Here is a 16,758-nt window from a genome sequence, read left to right as displayed (position 1 = left end):
GGACTGGCTACACCATCAAAACCACAGATTCACTTCCCTTGAGCACTCCTCCTTTCATCTCTTCTCTCTGCCTTGACACAGGTGCCTTCCCAGAATGCTGCGGGCCAGGCACTTGCACCCCTGCAGTTAATTTCAAGAAGTTGTTTCCAAAGGCCAGCTGAAGACAGCTGCAGGATGTCAGACTTTCTCTCCAGCCCTCTGGGCCTACTAATATGTACAACACTGTCTCATCAGCTTGAGCTACATTTTCCTGTCAGTTAGGAAATCCCCTCATCTAGTGGTTTGCAAAAACAAAGGCAGCCTCTTAGAACAGTTTTTTTTTTAAAATAGACAATGCCCTATTCGTATTTTCAGCAAGAGAGAAAGGTAGTTTGGGAAGATGAGAATTAACTGGGTTAAATGACCAGAGTCAGGGGAGCGAGCCGTAGTTTAAAATAGCATCAACCAGTCATAAAGTCATACTTTAGAGTTTTTATTTCTCTCCAAAAAAGTTTTGAAGCCTACGCTTAGAAGGAATTTCTCCTCCTGGAGTTTCTAAACTTATGATTTTTATTAAGATAAATTTCTGTGGAAATAGCGAAGGTTGTAGGCCTCTCTGTGAGCAGTAGGATACCTGGACACCTAGCTGGGCCTTCCTGCCATCCAGCACCATAAAAATAAGAGATGCCTGTGGGCGTCCCATAGCTTGTTTGGTTAATGCAATGGTTCATAACTAAAATGCCAGTTTAACCACCAGTTTGTTTTGCTGGTGTTTGGTTTATACATAAACATGAGTGGGAAGGGACCAACATTTTTTTTTTAAGTACAAATTTTATTTTTATTACTGCTGCTTTGTTTTTTGTTTCAAAGGGATGGCAGGGACTCAGGGTACAACAGCTGTACTCAGCCCAGCTGGAAGGCCCCGGATTTTGAACTTCTGTTTCTTAAAAAGGGGTTGTGTGTTGAACATTCAAGTGTTGTTAACCATCTCTATTTTCCTTCAAACTCCTCATAGAGCAGAATCCAAGACCACCTCCAGCTCAGACACATGGAAAGGTTGGGACTGAGGAACTGGCAGAGGTAATTCAGACCAGGATGTCTCATGAAGAGTTGAGCTGTGGCTTAGTACATTTTATGTTGCTGTAATAGAATACCACAGGCTGGGTAATTTCTAAACATTAGCAGTTTATTCAGCTTATGGTTCTGGAGGCTGGGAAATCCATGTCAAGGTGCAGCTTCTGGTGAGGGCCTTCTTGCTGTCATAGCATGGTGGAGGGCACCATATGGTGAGGGCACAGGGTCAGCTCAGGTCTTTCCTCCTCTTCTAAGTTGCTAATACCATCCTGGGGGCCTCACCTCCCAATACCATTAATGCATGAATTTGGGGATGAAACTTCCAACACATGAATTTTTGGGGAGGATACTTAAACACAGTAGACTGCTGTCTTCAAGGCCCTTCTTACATGTTCTTATCATTCAGGTCACGCTTAACTTTTGTCTTTTGTTCTCTCATTCCCTCTCCCTAGCTCCCTAGGGTTTCCATCCCTCAATGATATAGCTTTGGCCAGGCTGGCCCAGCCTTTCTTTTATGTCAATCAGAAGTAAGGTTGGGGACTGCTGTTGTGGCTCAGTGGTAGAGCATTTGCCTAGCATGTGTGAGGCACTGGGTTTAATTCTCAGCACCACCTATCAATCAATAAATAAAAATAAAAGTCCAGAACCATTGCATTAACCAAACAAGCTGGGATTGTAGCTCAGCGATAGAGCACTCGCCTAGCGTGCGCGGGGACCTGGGTTCCATCCTCAGCACTACATAAAAATAAATGAATGGAATAAAGATATTGTGTCCAACTACAACTAAAAAAAAATAAATAAATATTTAAAAAGTCCATTGACTATATATATATATATATAGAGAGAGAGAGAGAGACAGAGAGAGAGAGAGAGAGAGAGAGAGAGAGAGAGAGAGAGAGAGAAAAGGTAGAACACTCTGAGACTACTATATGTAAAGCAAGCAGCACTGAAAGATTTACATGTTAGATGATGAAATGATTACAAGAACTTATGGGTCTTCCTAAGGAAAAAATTAACAATATCTATATGACTCCCCAAGACCATTTGATCTTCTTAAAAAGATCAGACACAATGGCCTAACCCTGATCAAAACCAAATTCCCAAGTTAGGTCCCTTTGAGATGTATTTAAGAGGCACTGAATTCTTGTCCTTGTTTTGTGTTCATTTAATTTTTTTTTAAAAAATGTCAGTTCTTTTGTCAAACCTAAACCTCATGTGCTTTTGAGTGGCAGTGGTCACTCAGTAACAAAACATGGTTTATGAAGGTATATTTGACCCAGATGAAATGATTTACTAACATCTTAGAAAATCGATTTTTAAAGATGTTCTTATCATTCCTTCTAGAAAAGAGGTAATCCAGGTTATTTTAGGTTCAGAATGGGTTCTAACTGGGAATCCCTGCCAGATCCCAGAATATTTCTTTTTCTTTTCCCTTTTTAAGGAGGTATTTGATTTAAATTTATCATTTTAATTGATATGAAAAATCTTAAAAATTCATTCATGTATGGCGTATCAGGTGATGTTTCAATACATGTCCAGGATATTTCTTGACCATATGTTGCTATGTGTGGAGTTAAGGAGGCTTAACCAATTGACAGCTCAGGAAGAAGACAACGCTGAGAAAAGTGAGAAACTCACTTTCCTAGTGAGTTGTCTGTTTGAAGGGGTTGAGAAGTCAGGAAAAATCTTTGTACACACTAATGAGATGACATCCAGGGAGACTTGGCTAGAATGAGCCTAAAACAGAATAAGTAACAAAACTGAGAAATAAATAGCCTCAGTGGTGAGAAGGTGATGGCAGCAATGTTTTATGGGGTGGCAGTGGTTTCGGGTGTGGTCCGGGAGGGAGCCATTAAATGCCCTGACTTGGTGTGAATGCCTCTTAAATTTGTTTCTAGGAAAAACAGATTGGAAAATCGATTGACCAAGAATAATGGGAGGATGAAAAGAAGAGTGGGATCAAAAGAATAAGGGAAATAAGAGAGTACAGTTGGAGGTGGCTCATCCCTCTGGAATAAAATGCAAGTGCTTTGGTAGGAGTAAAGTCAAGCTTCCAGAGTAAGTAATTTCTATTCTCCTACCGCTGTGCTCAGGAGATCAGGTATCATCCTGGGTTGTTTGGAAGTAGTAATAGCATTAGGGGTCTGAAGGTAAATTCCTCAATAATTTTCTTGGAGGGGAATGATTTATTTTATTTCATTTGAAACTTTTTGAGGAAAATTGCTTTTGACATACAAAAACCTGCACAGAATTAATGTATACAATTTCATGAGTCTGGCGACACATGCACCCATGAAACTGTGATCTATGTCACGATAGAGGAACAAGTTCACTGCCTCTAAAAGGTTCCTCCTACTCATGTTTATTATTGTTTGTGAGAAGATGATGTAACAGGGGAGCTGTCCTCCCAGCAAGTTTCTAAGTATGCAACACAGTAGTGCTAACTAGGTACTGTGCTGTGCAGGGCTTCTAGGACTTCCTCATCTGTGCGACCCAAGCTGTACCCTTTGGCTAATACCTACCCCCAGCCTCTGGCAACCCCCTTCTCCTCCATAGTTCTATGAGTTTGACTATTTTTGAGAAATCACTCATTTGATTTTTATGGAGTTTTTTTTTTTTCTCTAAGTTACTAAGTTACTTGACTCTATTCAAGATATGGGCCACATCAAGTAGAAGTCTAAATTCTACTCGATCTCACTTACTGAGATTGGTGATATTTTGAAATGTGGGACTCAGTAAATTGTTCTTCAAAGATGCATTTATTACTTTTTATGCTGATAGCATTTGGGGGAGGTACTGGGGATTGAACTCAGGGACACTGGACCACTGAGCCACATCTCCAGCCCTATTTTATGTTTTATTTAGAGACAGGGTCTCACTGAGTTGCTTAGTGCTTTGCTGTTGCTGAGGCTGGCTTTGAACTCGTGATCCTCCTATCTGAGCCTCCCAAGCTGCTGGGAATACTGGCATGTACCACCACGCCCAGCACATTTTTTCCTTCTGATATAAACAGCTTATTTTTAAATTGTTCTGTCCACCAGTACCTTTAATGTGAATCCAATTCTGGGCCTTAAAAATACACATTTTATCTTAAATTATATTAATATAAGTTTGTAGATCTATTTTTTCTGATTATAAAAGAAATATATTCATTAAAAAAACCTACACATGATTTAAAGGTGTATTAATTTAAAAGTCTTCACTAACACCACCAGGTTAACAGTTGTTAACTGTTTGAGTTAGTGAATTTCCTTGGAGTGATTACTCTGTGTCAGTCTCTGGGCCAAGGGCGGGGTTGAGAGAATTGAAAAGGACACTGCTGCTGCCATGGGCCAGCCCTGGCCTGCTGCCATTCCTTTGCTAGCATGTTGTCTGTGGCTGCTTTTTCAGGACTTTAGCAGAATTGGATAGTTGGGACAAAGACTCTGGAACCACAAAGCCTCACATATTTACTATCTGACCCTTTACAGAAAGAGTTTGATAACTCCTAGACTATCCAAAGGTGATAGCAATGGGGAAAGAATATAGAAATGAGAAATGTTTAGCAGTGAGAAGGTACAATCAGCAGAAGTTGGTGAGCAGTTGGTCGTGGCTTGAACAATTGGGTGGATGAGAATGTGCAGGGGAATTAGTTTTGTGGAATTAGAATGGTGTGTGTGTGTGTGTGTGTGTGTGTGTGTGAGAGAGAGAGAGAGAGAGAGAGAGAGAGAGAAGGAAAGTAAAAAATTCCTCAATGCACCTTTGCTAAAAAATGGCTTTGATAAACCCTGGTGAGTGACTGTTGTTAAATGATCTAATACATGGAAGTTGTTTCCAGTATTTCTTCATAATTTTAGAAAGTAGAAGAATCGAATTTGTTTTCCATATTTATAAAAACAAGGTGCCCATGGGGAGAAGGTTTTGATTCATTGTATCTATGCTCAGCCTGAATATCTCATCTGTCTACCACATTTCCTATTTCATCCCAAAGGACTTATTAGGGGAAAAGGACATTTAAGTGAAATTGAAGCTCAGTTCCTCTATCTCCTTCTCCGAAACCAACTGGGAAATGGTTTCCTGAATTGGGAAGGATCTCACTCCCCAACTCGATGATTTATGATTCTGTTAGTTGCATCTGTTTATTTTGCTTGCAGCCAATTCATGTTGGTTTTAAAGAAATATAAGTGCAGCAAGAGAGGAAACATTGAAATGGCAGAGGAAGGAAGACTTTGGGATATGGTGAGGGTGAGAAGAATTTAGGAAAACAGAAGCTCATCTGGATCTGAGGGAAAAATACTGCTGAAAGGACAAAGACCAGAAGGGAAAAAGAAGTAAGAGGAGAGGGAAATGGAGGAACAAGTTGTGCAAAACCTTGTTGAACCAGGCCTGAATCCAATCCAAATTGACCCCTGATCTCATCCAAGTACTGTCCAGCCCCTTTACAGTTTGTAAGATGTTATGGAACCACAGGCCAAAGTGGTGTGGCTGGAGGCCATCAGCCCTGAGGAAGCATCGTGCCAGTGGGGGTGATGTGGGAAGATGGAGTGCCAAGCTGGCCAGACGCTGGTCTCCAGTGCTGTGTGATGAAGGCTAAGTGACAGACGGATATCCACTTAACTGCTGATCCCATCTCTCCACACCCTGTTATCATCCTTCAGCTGCTCTGCACAAGGCAGATTTTGCCAGAAAATATGTTTTATGTTACTTGACTTTTGTGGTTCTCTGTCATTAAACAACTTCCTTTTCCTCCTTGGTCAATGTCAAGGTAAAAGCTTGAGACAGTGCCATTCCGGATTGTCCTTCTTGTCCTTCCCCAGAGATTCCAAATGACATCTGGGGAAACTGCCAAGATGATATGTTGACTCTGATGACAACAAAGTGATTTCCACACAGAGAGCCTTCTTCAGGAAGCCAAAATGGTGCTACTTGTGGAGTGTGTGTGTGTGTGTGTGTGTGTGTGTGTGTGTGTGTGAGAGAGAGAGAGAGAGAGAGAGAGAGAGAGAGAGAGAGAGAGAGAGAGAGAGAGAGAGAAATGCCTGCAGAGGGACAGGGCCCAAATGGCTTACCTGCATAATCACTTGTCTCTACTTGAGAATAAGCTGGTATTGCCCTTGTTCTAATCAGTTTGGCTTCTATATTTTTGCTTATGGGAGCTCAATAAATCCTTAGGCATTTGGGGAAAGATTAAAGGGTTCCAAGAAATATGGGAAGGGTTCCCTTTGCTAACTATGAGGCTATAAATTAAAAGTAACCCTCTTTCTATAAACCCTCACTCCTTTAGAAGTGAGAATCTCTTTTGAAAACAAAACAGAAGGCTAAACAAAACAAACACCCCCACTTCAGTTATTTATTTATTATTTATGACATTTGAAACATTAAAAGCCATGGAACGTATGTGAACATGTTTGGAATCATAGAGAACTCTGGAAATTGAGAGCCAGGATGTCCATATGTAGTGTTTAGGCAATTACAAGTAATTGCGAGGTCACTCAGTGCTGTGTAGGAAGAAACAGAAATAGAAAATGCCCCGGGGAGGGGTGCCTGCGGGTAGAAGATTCTTCTGACAACCTTAGCTTTTTATTTGCCATCCCAGAGAAAAATCAACCTCCATTTCAGTGACAAGGGTGAAGATCTTTCTTCTAGTTGGAAATCAATGACTAAGATAGTTTTTTTTTTTTAATTAATGAAGTTCCTGAGTCCTGGGTTGAGGAAGCTTCATTTGCCACCATTCCATCTCAGCTTCCTTGTACCCTTATTCTTTCCTTCTGTCCTACAGTATCCTTCCCATTTCCCCCCCCAAAAATGTTTATTGAATATCTATTATGTGTTCAGTCTGAGAATATACAGGGTATTCAACTATAAATCGAGGAGATATGCCTTTATAGAACTATCTCCACTTATGAGATTTTATTTACATGTTCATAATCCTTAAAAATGTCCTATGTAAAGCTAGGTGCAATGGTGCACACCTACAGTCTCATTTGCTTGGGACCCTGAGGCAGGGGCATGTGAGTTGTTGCCCACTATGTCGCTCAACTTGGGCAACATAGAGGGCGACAAACTGAAAAGAAAAGAAGGAAAACAAAACACTATGTCCTATATAATGTTTCCTAATTAGTTTCCTAATTCTTGGGGAACTGGTATTCTGTTATATACAAAATGTAGCCAAAATAAATGTTACAAAAATAGTAACAGTTATAATAATGCTCATAAAAGGTCTCATAATATGCAAATTTGAGCTCTATGGGAAGTGCATTGTAAGTATGAATTGCTGTCATGTTAAGTATAAAAAAAGAAAATTTTATTTAGTAATAATATAAAGATATATTATTCTAATGTGCTTTCGTTTCAATGGCCATGCTTTGAGTAGTCTCCAAAATCTTTGGAGGACCGTCCAAGGAGTTTTGAGAGAGTGTTAAAGGAGTTTCAATAGCAAAAGTTGTTGCCCCCAAGGGGAGCTTTCCAAGGACAACCCTCCATCTTGGAGAGAAGAAAGCATAATTTTTGGGCGACACCCTGTCTATTTTAAAGCACTGAACAGGGGGAAAATATTTGTCTCCAAGACTGTAATTTTCCAGATGACGCCATATTGTTGCACAGTTGCCATACCATGAGGATGAGCATTCTTGTGGTTTCTGTACTGGAGATCCTGTAGGAATGCTCTTCATAATAAGGCCCAGCAAGTATGGGGAACAGACAGGCCAACCAGATACAGCCTGTGGTCTTGGAGCACTTTAGAAAAGTCCCTTCCACATAGTACTTTTTATGGGGTTTCTCAGTGTATGAGGTGTTGAGTGGGATGGATGATGAGGAGCAGGGGTGGAAATATTAGTCCAGATCAAATCCCAAAGCAGTGGGCTGGTCAGACATCTGGACTTTCATGTGATTATTCTCTCATAAAAATAATTTTGAATCTCCAATTTTGAATTTTGTCTTTTAGCTCATGATATAAATATCTCTTTTAAAAATTATTATTTTTTTAATACTGGGTTGAACCCAGAGGCACTTTACCACTGGAGCCACATCCCTAGACCTTTTTAGTTTTTATTTTGAAACAGGGTCTCACTAAGTTGCTTAGGGTTTTGCTAAATTGCCCAGGTTGGCCTGGAACTTGCAATCCTCCTGCCTCAGCCTCCCCAGTCTCTGGGATTACAGGTATGCACCACCGTGCTCAGCTCAAAATTAAATTTGATAGCCTGGGACCACAAACTGAGTATGCATTCTAATAAAATAAAAGTGACTTGATGGGTAGACTGATATTCAATAGTAGTTTTTTAGAGTTTGGTTTCTGTGAAAAACTGAGCTGAATGCCATGTTTAATAAATAATGACTTGGATAAAAAAATTATACAGAACTCTTTTTTCAAAAAAAAATGATCTTTACCGGATTTATTTTCAGTGTAAAAATCAGCAAACACTTTGGTTCATAAAATAGAATAAATATTCTCTAGAATTCTTTTTCGAGAAAGGAAAATCATAATGATTTTTAAAACTCTGGCAACATTTTTTCCCCCCAGGTGATGTGTTTTACTTAGAAAGTATGCTGTCTTTGAACAGCTGCTTCCAGAAATACTTCTAAATTGCTGCAGTCTTTCCCCTTGGAGGTGAAAACATCAATAAGGAAGGTGCAAAACTCTTAAAAGGCTGTTTAATGCTGGAGTATAAAATTTGTGCGTGTGTGTATGAAGGACAGTATTAGAAGACTTTTTTTTTTTTTTTTTTTGGTACCAAGGATAGAACCCAGGGGCACTTTACAACTGAGGCACATCTCCAGCCCTGATTTGTATATTTTATTTAGATACAGGGTCTCACTGAGTGTCCTAGGGCCTTGCTAAGTTGCTGAGGCTGGCTTTGAACTCTCCATCCTCCTGCCTCAGCCTCCTGAGCTTTGGGCATTACAGGTGTGTACCACCATGCCCAACTTTTCCTGGGCATTACTGACCTCAGAATGTATCATGGAATTGGTTGAACCTGATAACTGAAAAACAAATGCATTAACCCCATTCAGAATAGACTGCATCTTTTTTTGCCAAGTGTTCTTCAAGTACATCTTCTCCTCCTACCCCTTTTCTCTTTCTCCTTCTCTTTCCTCCCTCTGGCAATTGAATAGAATAAAAATAGGAACAACCCCAGCTTACGCCCCAGACTTTCTCATCTTCTCCTTTCCTGTTCAGGGCTTCTGTGGGCAGGTTGAGGAGATAATAAGCTTGGTCCCAAGGACAGGGTGTGGAGAGACCATATATATGGTTTCTCTGGCAGTTATTGGGAGCAGTGTTGACAGACTTGGGAAAAAGCCAAGGTTGAGTCTTGAAGCCAGCAGAAGGACCACAGTGACTGACACAGAGCCCTGTACAGCAGGAGTAAGAAGCACAGCCTCAGAGCCCAAGGCTCCGGAAGGCCTGGGTTTAATGCCTACTTAAACTCTTCAAGAAAATAATGTTTGAAATGGAAAAAAATGCCCTCTCTTTGAAAGGGGGAGAGGAAATTCTTTGCAAAGAAGAAAGCTGGCAATTGCTTTTATTCATATAAACAACAGAACTAAGATATTTAAAATGCAAGGCTAGGGGGAGATCCCTTGTGGAATCCTAACTTTCATTAGTTAGGTGGAAGAGAAAGGATGTGTACCGTTAGCTTCTGAATGTCATTTGAAGAACCTTTCTAGGCTTTTAAAGAAGAAGTGGAGAATATTTCTGGAAATTTCTATGACTACAAAGGAAGAAGATGATAAATTGAAAAGTAAAGGTATTAAAGAATATTGGGAAAATGGAGCTCAGGGCTTTACTTTCAGTTCCTAAAAGTTCATAAGAAAGCAACAGTTTTGAGAAATGACTAGAGACTGGGTACAGGTAGGAAGAAGTTAATGTAATCTGGTCCTTCTTGTGCTCTGAGATGGCTGCTGGTTTGTCTCATGACTGAGGCAGTCTGTTAGCACCTGAGTTTCCTTTAGGAAGAAAATGACTCTCAGAATGTCCCTCAGTACAGGCACATTAGAAGACTGCCCTTCAGTGATGCTGTGGTCTGGCTCCTGGTGCACACGAGAGCCAGTGTCCAGAGGGACATGTGTCCAGATGGGAGTGTTTTGGTCCCTTAAGGGCCTCTCAGAGTCACACGCTGTAGTCCATCCACTCTGTAGATCACTAAAGATAATTTGCTCTACTCTATTTTCATTGTGTCCCTTATTCTGCCTGCTGTTTCTTCCTGGGTTGTTATAAACCTGGAAGATAGTTTTTTAGAGAAACCCGGAGAAAGGCAGCAAGGGTAGAAGCAGAAGTTGTTGTGTGTTCAGAATCCTGATTGGATTCCTTCAAGCCTCTGCCCGATTTCCTTTTGGGTAGGCCTGTTTCCTTTAATATTCTGAACAATATAATTATCTGCATGACTGGTCAGAAAGAAGTGACAGACTTTGATAAAAATATCACTTCAATTAAAGTCACAGAAAGAAAAATAATAGACTGTCACAATTCTAAGCCAACTGGGCAAGGACATTGTGCTTCTCTGATGGCTGGCCATTTAAAGAGTTTTCAAGGATTAACAAGGAGAGTTAGTGAGAAGATCTGTGGTCACATAGGAATTTGCTACATATCTTGTGGGCTTTTCTGGAACTAGATTTGATTTAGGGAAAAATGCGAGACTGGATTAATGCCATATGCGAATCTCGATACCTTCCTTGATCTCAGCTACATCTCTAGGCCTGAATTTAAACCTGTGTTGGATTGCACAGTGCTCTCGATGACAGCTTGACCAAAGTATTTATGAAATAATGGAAGAAAAAGTACAATTTAATGATCGAGAATTGGCCTGTGGATTTCTGGTTCACCTCTCAAAATGGAAAAACGATGTACAAGAGTTAATGATCTTTGTGGACATTGTGGGAATGATATTGTGAACATAGTTTTGCTTCTTGCAATTCTCAGGCGTGATTAAAAAGTTATAATAAAAGTAATGAAAACTGTATGTATCAAAGACAGTCTTTAATTCCTAGAAGTACTGATGTGGTCTTAGAGTATATCATATTTTCCTTCAACTACAAATCACCTTCCAGGAAAGTGTCTCTTCTTACTAGTAAGTTTTTATGCTGCATCATGTGGGTTTTGAAAAGGTTAGATCAATCTTTTAAGATCTAATAACTTTTACTCATTTAGCAAGTCAGGGCAAACAACAAAAAAAGGCAAATTATGCAGAATTTTCATTATGACAAATTCTGAGAGTAAAAAGCATTTCAGTTTTGCACCCAGCACTGATTTTTCTCAGAGGGACTGATATATTTGTTTCTAAACAAAGCATTTTGATTTATTTCATTAATTAAACTTTTTAAAAAACCCCGACATTTAAAAATTTAGCTTCCCCATGCAATGTTTCACAAACTGAAGAATATGCACGGATTTAATTATAATGGACTAGGGGGAAAATCAAGCCTTTTTTTCTGTTTTGATGCAATTAAGTACCTGTCAAACGCAGGCAACCCTTAATTTTCCATGAGCGAAAGCAGTTGATGAACTTAAAACTAATCCTACCCTTAAGGCTCTCTTTATGAAAGCCCTATAATTAGAAATAAAGGTTCATCTGAACTTAAAAGGTTTTCTTTTTTTCCTGGAGACATTTCTACTTTGACAAAAGCTGTACGATTTTGTACTTAGTGTTGCTGGGCAGAGCTGTTCCAGTTTCAGCCAGCACTGAAGAGTCGATGTGTATGGAGCTGTGGTAGAAGGAGATGGGAGAAGAGGACATCGTTAGCAGTTGTCCATGACCTTTCTGCTTATCATAGCATGTCAGCCTGACCTGCTTGCTAGAAGAGCAGAATTTCAGTTCCTGCCCAGACCCACTGAAAGCAGCAGTTGCAATCTGCTGAGAACCCCAGATGTCTTGAGTGCATGGTCAAACGTAAAAAACACGGTTCTTTCAAACTCTCTAGTTTATTGTGGAAAAGGTGAACTTTTAAAGTCATAAGTGGAAGCTGTTCGTAGGGGAAGAAAAGTTTGTTAAATTAAAGAGCAGTCAGTTTTATTTCTCAGACCATAAAATCTAGGCAATTAGTGTTGCCAAAAGAACATTTTGAAGTTTGCTCCTACCCGCAGGAGATCCATGAGAAATGGCTTTGCCTTAAATTCTAGACTATCTCTTATTGTTTCCCAATCTAGGTAAGAAGCAAAATCTTTGATCTAGGGGACAGATCTGTTATTTTCTTACAGGAAATGTAATTTCCATGTAAGAGTGTCTGGCTGCAAGTAGTTGCTCAGTATTATTTGAATGAATCAATGAACACATTCAGGTCACAGCTAGTTTTATGAAATTAAGTGCATAGAAGGCATTCTCCCCCCCCTTTTTTTCCTGGGTTACCAAATGCATTTGTGAATACCTCCATTATGAAGCCTATTGTTTTATGGTAATTTCTTTCTTTCTCTCCCACTATACTGAGAGCTATCTAGATGTTTTAGTTTCCCAAAGTCTGTACAGGGCTGGAAATGTTTGGTTACTCTATAATGTGTATGTATATTTTTAGTTGTGACAAAATATCCATAACATAAAATTTACCATTTTCCAATGTACAGGTCAGTGACATTAAGTACATTCTCATTGTCTGTGACCATCATTACTATCTACCCACAAGACATTTTTTATCTTGCGAAACTCCATACCCATTAAACCATAACTCCCCGTTTTGCCTTCCCCAACCCTGGTAGCTACCGTTCTATTATCTTTCTCCATCAATTTGGCTATTCCAGGTGCCTCATAGAAGTGGAATCATGCAGTTTTGTCTTTTTGTGGCTGGGTTAACATGGTGTCCTCAGGTTTCATCCATGTGATAGCTAGGTGTTGGAATTTCCCTTTTTTTCAAGCCTGAATAATAATTCATTAAATTTATATACTACATTTTGTTTATCTAGTTATCTGTCAGTGGACACTTGTGTTACATCTATTGTAATGCTGTTATAAATGTGGGGGTTCAAAGATTGAGTTCTTGCTTTTGATTCTTATGGATATATGCCTAGAGTAAAATTGCTGGTCATATAATAATTCTAATTTCTATTTTTTTGAGGAAATTCATACTATTTTCCTTAGCAGCTACATAATTTTATATTCCCACTTCTTTTTAAAATTTTTTTAAGTTGTAGTTGGGCACAATACCTTTATTTTGTTTATTTATTTTTATGTGGTGCTAAGGATCGAACCCAGGGCCCTGCAAGTGCTAGGCGAGTGCTCTACCACTGAGCTACAACATCAGCCCTCCATGCCCTTTCTAATCCTTATTATTATTACTGCTTTTTTATAATAGCCATACTAATGAGTACACAACAGTATCTAATAGTGGTTTTATATGCATTTCCCTAATGTTAAACATCTTTTCGTGTACTTACTAATCATTTGTTTATCTTCTTTGGAGAGCAGTCTATTTAAATCCTTTGCCCTTTCTTTAATCATTTTTTGGTCCTTGAGTTGTAGGAGTTCTTTATATATTCTGAATGTTAATTGCTTCTTAATATATAACTTTCAAATATTTTCTCCCATTCTGTGGGATTCTTTTCACTCTGTTGACTGTGTCTTTTCACCAAAGCTTAAAAAAATATTTTTAGTTGTAGATGGACACAATACCTTTATTTTATTTATTTATTTTAATATGGTGCTGAGGATTGAACCCAGTGCCTCACAAATACTAGGCAAGTGCTCTACCCCTGAGCCACAACCCCAACCCTGCACAGAAGTTTTTGATTTTTTTTTTTTCCTTTTTGGTAGTTCTGGAGATCAAACCCATGCTAGGCACTCTACCATTGAGCTAAACTCCTAGTCCAAATGTTTTAAATTTCTAATGTAGTCTAGTTTTTTGTTTTTTGGTTGTGTTGTTGCTTGTGCTTTTGGTAGTATACCTAAGAAATTGTTGTGAAATCCAGTGTCGTGAAGCTTTCCCGCATATAGTTTCTTCTAAGAGTTTTATAGTTTATGATTTTGCATTTAGATCTTTGATTCATTTTTACTTCATTTTTATATGTGGTGTACATCCTACTTCATTCTTTTTGCAGCGGGTACCCAGTTTCCCCAGCATCATTTGCTGAAAAGACTGTTTTTCTCCATTAAATGGTCTTGGGAACTGTGTTGAAACTCACTTGACCATACATACAAGAGTTTATTTCTGGGTTCTGTATTCTGTTTCACAGGTCTATATGTCTTCTTCTTCTTCTCTCTCTCTCTCTCTTTTTATGGTGCTGAGGATTGAAACCAGGGCCTGGTGCATGCATGGCAAGCACTCTACCAACAGAGCTATACCCCCAGCCCTATATGTCTTTTTTAAGCAATTTTTAAAAACGATGGTAAGGGAAGGAAGAGGAAGTTGGAGGGGAGAAAGAGAGAGCTTCCTTAGTTTGTGCCTTAAGTTTGGTTTTAAGTTTTCTGGCAATTAAGTATAAAGAGGGAAATATAACAAGGCAAAGCAGTATCTCAGTACCAAATATGAGGAGTCAATCTCTCTTGTCTTGCTTATCAGAGGAGAAATTCTAAATACCTGTTTTTCATCCTCCTTTTACCTGTGCCAGCCTCAATGGCTAGGTCCACTGAACTTCTAACTACAGGCTTTTTTTTTTTTTTAAATCAGTACTATCAAAGGATCTCTATTCTCAGAGAAACAAGGATTTCAGAGTGGGAACAATTGGGTAATCTTAAACCACAGTCCAATGCCTACTACTTTTTTAGTACTTACTGTGGCCCAGGCACTGATGTTTACTCCTGACAACTCCCAATCAAATGAGGATAGACTCATGTTTGGTTGGGACTTCTGAGTCCCAGGTCCCATCCACTTTGTGAGCTCTGCATTATTATTTCTGGGTCCCATTGCCTTCTGCGTTTCACCCTCTTTCTGAGTTCTTATTTTGGCACTTTATCTACTTTTCCAAATTCAAGTCTGCTCTAACACCAGGCCCTGCCTTGCTGTTCTTCTTCCCCATTCTGGGGCTGCAGCCTCATTCCACATTACAGTTCTCGGTGGACCTTTTGCCTTTCCACTGGCATCCCGTGAGCCTCTGCTTCAGACTTATCATCACTCTGGAATATTGTTTATGAAATTTGTTTCTATTCTTGGATGTTTGTGCTGACCATTTGCCTGAACCATGATGTGTACCAGGTCTCTTTACAAAAACATTCCTGCCAGAGTTTGTCCTCTTAGGTGCCAGTCTTGCCCCTGTTTCTCTTGTTTTGATTTGAGAAAACTGCCATGGTTCATGGATTAGTTACAATAAAATGACAGAAGCATTCTTTGTCCTTTTTGAACTCTGGGCATTAATGAAAACCAAAGGGTAATGACAGTGATTCCTGGTGACAGAATTTGAGTTTTCTAGGAGGCAGACTCTGAGAGCATATAGTGTTGAAGTGTTTAGGAGGTATGCCTTTGGGATCAGCATCTGTGGATGGGCAGTCAGGGAAGCAAGACTGTGGAGAGGGAGATGTTGAATGCGATGCAGCTAGTGGCTTCACCCAAACCAACTTAGTGAGTTCTAGAGTTAACATAGCTTGTCAAGAAAGGCCGGGGCTTTGTCCTTCTTCCTCAGTCACTGGCTATGGACTGCTCCTGAAAGACTAGGCCAGACTGCGGTCTGGACCTGAGGTAGTATTTGAAACAATTGATAGCTGGAGGCTGTCTGCTGACAGTACTCCTGAATTCCTGTGTCTGTTGTACTCTGGAAGTAACTAGCCCTATATTGTCCAAGTCATATAGTTTCTAGTGATTGGGCTTGGCACAGGGTTGGGATTTAGATAAATTGATTGAAGATACATTCTTTTTTTTTTGTGTTTAATTTCTTTCTTTTTTTTTTCATTTTATTTTTTTTTCTTTTTATTGATTGTTCAAAACATTACAGAGCTCAAGACATATCATCTATCATACATTCGACTCAATTGGGTTTTGAACTCCCCAAATACATAATACAGACTCACTTCTGTTACATACTCACATTTTTACATAATGGCATATTAGTGACTGTTGTATTCTGCTACCTTTCCTATCCCCTACTATCCCCCCTCCCCTCCCCTCCCCTCCCATCTTCCCTCTCTACCTCCTCTGCTGTTGTTCAATTCTCTCCCCTTTTTTCCCCCCACCCCCTTGCCCCTCATAACCTCTTATAATTTTGTGTATCACTGAAGGTCTCCTACCATTTCCATATGTTTTCCCTTCTCTTTTCCTTTCTCTCCCCCCATTCGTCTTAGTTTACTGTTAGTCTTTTCCTCATGCTCTTCCTTCCTGTTCTATTCTTAGTGGCTCTCTTTATATCAAAGAAGACATTTGACATTTGTTTTTTAGGGCTTGGCTAGCTTCACTTAGCATAATCTGCTCTAATGCCATCCATTTCCCTGCAAATGAAGATACATTCTTTAAGGATCAAAATTATCTACATGTATTGTTCTATAATGGTTATATTCATTTACTATATAAATTGGGCATCTTTGCATATATGTATGATATATATGTATGTGTATAGATATACACATACATATATTTCATGCAAAAATTTAAGGGCTATAAAATATTTTATTGTATGGATAATTTAGACATACTTTTGACTGGGACTAGAAAACAAAATTGGAGATTGAATTTACTGTGAGTACCAAAATGGACATATGATGACTACAAAGGAGCATCATGTACTTAACTGAAGGCATATAGGTAAAGGAGTCACAGGTAGCTATAAAAATCAGAATTCTAATTTTGTACAGTCTTGTATTTTTTGCCCAACTTTGGGAACAT

At 39.3% G+C, this 16,758-nt stretch overlaps 1 long non-coding RNA gene across 1 annotated transcript in view; it reads left to right on the top strand.

The window, feature by feature from the left end:
* The window catches only part of LOC144378381 (uncharacterized), a 181,771-nt gene that overhangs the window by 39,274 nt on the left and 125,739 nt on the right, over positions 1–16,758 (top strand). The window contains exon 3 of the long non-coding RNA XR_013440040.1: positions 2,952–3,111. This is a non-coding gene — a long non-coding RNA (uncharacterized LOC144378381). The remainder of the gene's footprint in view (positions 1–2,951; positions 3,112–16,758) is intronic.

The sequence above is a fragment of the Ictidomys tridecemlineatus genome, chromosome 6 (genome assembly GCF_052094955.1).
Source record: "Ictidomys tridecemlineatus isolate mIctTri1 chromosome 6, mIctTri1.hap1, whole genome shotgun sequence".
Classification (NCBI taxonomy): domain Eukaryota; kingdom Metazoa; phylum Chordata; class Mammalia; order Rodentia; family Sciuridae; genus Ictidomys; species Ictidomys tridecemlineatus.
The sequence above is the reverse complement of the archived record's forward strand: the minus strand, read 5'-3'. Positions and strand labels throughout refer to the sequence as shown.